The sequence below is a fragment of the Jaculus jaculus genome, chromosome 2, assembly GCF_020740685.1.
Source record: "Jaculus jaculus isolate mJacJac1 chromosome 2, mJacJac1.mat.Y.cur, whole genome shotgun sequence".
Lineage (NCBI taxonomy): Eukaryota > Metazoa > Chordata > Mammalia > Rodentia > Dipodidae > Jaculus > Jaculus jaculus.
Genome location: NC_059103.1, coordinates 84798915 through 84804935, shown reverse-complemented (window position 1 = coordinate 84804935; position 6021 = coordinate 84798915).

Below are 6021 nucleotides of genomic sequence, written 5' to 3'. Positions count from 1 at the left end.
TATCAATTCTAAATGCCCTATGATTTAGTAGAGAGATAGTTGCTCAACCATGTTTATGGCTCTCAATTCATTATAGCTAAGAATTGGAATCAACCCAGTTGCCCATCATTGGATTAATGGATAACAAAGTTGTGGTACATTTACCCAATGGTATTTTACACAGCAGTAAGCAAAGTTGATACAATGAAATTTGTAGAAAAGTGGACAAACTTGGAACAGATTATACTCAGCAAATTCACATAATCACAGAAAGACAAATACTACATGGTTTCACTTATCTGCAGGTCCTAACCTGGACCAGCTTGAGTTCCTGACACACTTGACAGGCAACTGAAGACCCAGACAACAGGGATGGAAGAGTTTTGGGGGAGGGGAAGAGTAGGGTAGGGAAACAAACACAAAACTAAATCCAAAATGTACTGGTACCCATATAAACCTTTATCCTTGAAGATAGACTAATCAAAAAACCTTCAACAGAAGTAAGGGGGGAGCACCTGAAAAGAAGAGCCTTGGAGATGGTGAGATGAGGTCAAATCTTATTTATGTATTTATTTATTTATTTATTTATTTATTTATTTAATATCTGGCCTGTACCACAAATCACTTGCTACCCACAATGACTTGTTGATCAGAGATTCTTAAGAGGTCCCCAAAACAAGACAGGTTCCTGCCAAAGCATTTGATTACCCTTCTGAGGTAAAAGGTAAAACACAATTGCAAGATAGAATATTCTGCCAACACAGAGAATGGAGAGACCTGGCTGGAATATGGAAGAGAGCCAGTCCCCAGACAGTTAACTCATCTACTGCTGGGGAAGCACTACATAGACTCCTGGGGGAAAGTGGCCAACACTGCTCTGAGCAACCTGAGGTCAAAACTACCCAGAAGCAAACTGCCTGAAAAGGTGTACATGGCATTCCAATAGTGGCACAATAGCTTTCTAATGGGCTAAGAGATCCACTCAGTGTAAACTAACCCATATCTGGTACTGGGAACCAGATCAGAATCCTATGGCAACAAATTTTATGCTCTAGTGTTAAGCTTACACTAGTCTTTCAGTTAAAAAGGGGCTACATACATAAAAGTCTCCTTAAATTAATAGTGCTTATCCCATTTACATTATGCTGACTCTTCATTGGAGAATCTGTTGTTCTTTTTCAGAAGGCAGCAAGATCCAAGGAGATAAACTACCCCTTGCACTTTAGCCAAGCCACAGCTGAAGCCACAGAGGAATGGGGGAGATGAGCAAGAGTGCTGCTTCAATGGTGAACCTGACAATAATCACCAGGGCAATGCAGACAGACCCTGAGGATACTCATCATTTACCAAAGCAGAAATCCAGGGGCTCCTAAGACCTCATCACTGAAGTAGACTTAAAACACACCCACCATAGCCCAAGGAATTTTGCAGAAGAGGGGTGGAATGATTGTAAGAGCTACAATTTGAGATATCATGCCCAGAGGCATTGCCCCCCCCCCAAAATCCTGCTGCTCCCACAATTCATAACCCACAATCTCATGGGGAATACCTGTAATCCCACTGAGGAAGGCCCCCAGCAGAATGGGGACAGGGACCAGGGCAAAGAGGGTACTAACATATGATGTATCCATTCAAAATATGTTGTTAATAGTAATAAATTAAAATAAGAAAGTATATAAATTATCTGTCAATCTACATTTTCATAGCTCATAAAAATGTATGTTAAAGCTGAGGGAAACACAGCTTTTAACTACTGCTCATAAAATTCAATTTCATTGAAACTTAAGAACTATAAGGAAGCTAGTCAATCATGCAGTTGAAGGAGACGACATCAGAGCACAGATCAGATTACAAACAGAAAGAACATCAAAATATAAATATGTGAGTTTTTAAGATGCCTATAGTTTTCTTCTTAGCAGCTTAAAGCAATAACAAAAAACTACATTGCATAGAATGGTTTACAATATACGTGGAAGTAAATGCTAATAATATAAAATAGATATGAGGAAGCAGATATGTAGAATACTGTGTATGAGGTTTTAAACTATTTAATTTATTCAACTGGGTTATACCATACCATTTTCATAAATAAATAAAATGTATTATGAGCATATTCCATCATTCCCTACTATCCTGACCATTTTCGTCTCTCACCACATTCTCTTCATCCCTTTTAGTCCCCTATATAGTTTTGCTTTTACTTTCATATTGTCCCCACATATATAAATTTTAATAAAACCTAGCATACTCAATTGAGACACAACATGATATTCATCTTTCTGAGATTATATAAACTGACTCTGGCTACAAACTCACTATGTAGTCATGAATGAACTTGAAATTTTTATCTATTTTACTTGTTGGGATTACAGGTATGTTCCATACCTGATTTTATGCAATTCTAGGCACAAAATCTAGGGCTTTGTACATGCTAGGCAAGCATTGTACCGAGTTACCGCCTCTGCCCAAAAGGCCTCATTTGTAAAAGAAGACTGCAAAGTCGTAAAGAAATAGAACTAAGAGTGTGTGATCTGGGCTGGGGAAATGACTTAGTGGTTAAAGCATTTGTCTGCAAAGCCAAAGAACCCTGGTTCAATTCCCCAGACCCATGTAAGCCAGGTAAACAAGCCGGTGTATGTGTCTGGAGTTCATTTGCAGTGGCTGGAGGACCTAGTGTACCCCCACCCTCTCTCCCTCCATTCTTTCTCTCTAAAATCAATAAATAAAATATATTTAAAAGGGTATGTGATCTATATTAAATAGAGGAAATCAAAATAGTAAAAATATCTATGACTAAAATATCTTACTATTTGATAATCCTCAAAGTTAGCAAAGATGGAACAGAGAAAACAATTAGAGAAAAGTGTAAAACAACTTTCAAAGAAACTTAAATGCACATAAATCAATAGTTATATTTCTTTGGCTTAGACTTTCCACTTAAAATTATAAAATATTTTCTACATAAGGGGCATTTTATATAAAGTGATTAAGTAGATTAAAAGCAAAAGAGATATACTATGCAATGCAAACAGTATTATACAATATAATGTAACTGAATTTGTTTCAAAGTAGCTTTCACTATGAGGAAAATATGGTAATCATGTTGATATATTCTTAATTAGAGAGTTTTGAAACACATGCAGAAAAAATTGATAGTTAATGGGGTTTATAAATGATTTAGTAATCATAGCTTAGAATTTTCAATCTCTTTCTCTCAGTAGATGACAAAATATATAGAAAATCAAGTAACGGTACAAAAAAGTCTTAGGGCTCTAAAGATGGCTTAGCAGTTAAATCACTTGCCTGAGAAGCCTAGGGACCCATGTTCGACTCTTCAGATCCCACATAAACCAGTTGCACAATATGATGCAAGTGTGAAAGGTTACACATGCACACGAGGTGGTACATGTGTCTGGAGTTAGATTACACAGGCTGGAGGCCCTGACATGCCAATTCTCTCTCTGTCTCTTTCTTTCTTTCTCTCTCTCTCTCTCTCCCTCTCTCTCTCTCTCTCTCTCTCTCTCTCATCTTCTTTCTCTTGCACTCTCTCCACTCTCTCACATTAGAAAAAAAAGGGCTAATCAGTTGGACTTGCTCCAAAAAATTTCTTAAAAAATTATCACAAAACTACTCAAGTTGATATTTATGAAACAATATATCCAATAACTATGATTATAATTTTTACAAGTACAAAAGTTATATCATATAGTTGAATATAAAATCAGCCAATAAAATAAAAATTTCTATCAAATATGCTCTCCACCTACTATGAGACTGAAATAAAAACTTATATTTTTAGCTTTTTGGTCATCAAGCATTTATTTCTTTTGTTTTTAGCCTTTCAATTTATTTATTATCATTATTATTATTACTAACAACATATGTTGTATGGATACATCATGTGTTGTCCTTGTTCTCTGGGTATGTCTCCTTCACCCTGGCACTGATTAAAAGGTTCACCTTGGAAGCAGAACTCTTGATCATTTCTCCAGTTCCTCTGAGATTTTAGCTGTTACTTGGCTGAAGTGCAAGCAAGGGGTAGTTTATCTCCTCGGATCTTGCTGCCTTCTGGAAAAGCACAGATACCAATGGAGAGTAAAGTCAGCATAGTTTAAATGGGATAAACATTAGTAACCTAGGGAGAATTTGATGGATGTAACCCCTCTTATGAGCTTGACACTGGAGAGCATAATCTTTCTCTCCATAGAATTTTGGTCTGGTTACCAATTCCAGATATGGATTCATTAACACTGAGCATATCTCTTAACCAATCAGAAAGCTATTGGTTGCTAAAGCTGTGTGACACTATATCACTGGCATGTACATCATGTCAGGGGGTTGCTTCTGATTAGCTTAGACATCTGGTAGTTCAGACCATTGTTGGCCACCTCTCCCCCTCCCCCCGCCTCCCCGGTAACTCTTTTAAGTACTTCTCAGCAGTAGATCGGCTAACTGGGGACAAGGTCTCTTCCAGATTCCAGCAATGTCTTACCATGCTCTTTGTTGGCAGCATTTGGTGTCTTCAGAAATAAGGTCTCACCTTTGGCCTCAGGCAGGTAATCAAGTGCTTTGACAGAAACCTGTCTTGTTTTGTGTACCACATAGGTCTCTGATCAACAGCTCACTGTGGGTAGCAACCAATTTCACTGAGAGCACCATTAATTGAAGATGCTATCTTTTCTCTAATCTATTTTGTTGGTACCTTTGTCAAATATCAAGTAGCTGTAGTTACTTGACCTAAGGTCTGGCTCTTTAGTTCCATTCCACTGGTTTCTGTTTCTGTTTATGTGAGTCCCATGCTGTTTTTGTTACTGTGCCTTGGTGATATATAGCCTTAGATTGGGTATAGCAATACCTCCAGAGGTGTTTCTTTGAAGATATGTTTGGATGACTGAGGCCTGCTACCATTCCATATGAATTTTGAGATGATTTTTTCTATCTCTGGAAAGAATGATGCTGGAAATTTTATTGCTATTGCATTAAATCTGTATATTGCTTTTGATAGAATTGCCATGTTTATAATGGTAATTCTGCCTATACAGGAGCATGGGAGGTCTTTCCATCTTCTCAATCCTCCTCGGTGTCTTTCTTGAGTTATTTTTTATGTTTTAATTATATAGGTCTTTCACATCATTGGTTAGTGTTATTATAAGTTTTTTTTTTTTTGGTTGCTATTGAAAATGAGACAGTCTCAGTGATATCTTTTTCTGTATTTTTTGTCCTTTGCATATAGAAAGCTTACTGACTTTTGTGTGTTGATTTTTTATCTTGCCACTTTAGTGAAGGAATTAAATCATCATTGTAAGTTTTCAGATGGAGACTTTTGGGTCACTTATGTATAGGATTATGTCATCAGAAAAATAGAGTTAACTTGACTTCTTCTTTTCCAAATTATATTCATTTTATTTCTCCTATCTTATTGCTTGTGCTAGTACTTCTAGTACTATGATGAAGAGCAGTGGTGACAGTGGGCAACCTGACTTGTTCCTGGTCTCAATAGAAACTTGTTGAGTTTTTCCATAAGTACTATTTGGGCTTTAGGTGACTGAAAACTTAGTCTCAGTTTCTTTTTTAATTTTTTTTTTTTTAAATAAGGAAGGATTTTGCTCTAGCCCAGGCCAGCCTGGAAATAACTATGTAGTTTCAGGGAGTGATCAAACTCATGGTAATCCTCCTACCTTAGTCTCAGTTCCTTTTATAAAAATAAATTCATTTATTTGAGAGAGAGAGAGAGACAGAGAGAGACAGAGAGAGAAAGGGCATGCCAAGGCCTCCAACCACTGCAAAAGAACTCCAGATGCTTGAGCCCCTTGTGCATTTGGCTAAGGTGGGTCTTGGAGAATTAGACCTGGGTCTTTTGGCTTTGTAGGCAAATGCCTTAACCATTAAACCATCCCTCCAGCCCTGGCCTCAGTTTGTGAGTGAATATTTGATAGCCTTCAGCTAAGAAGCCATTCAGTCCTGGACTTTTCCTTTTGGGAAGGTTTTTGATTACTTTCCAGTCTTGATGGATGTGGGAGGTTTGCTTAGAAGATTAAACTG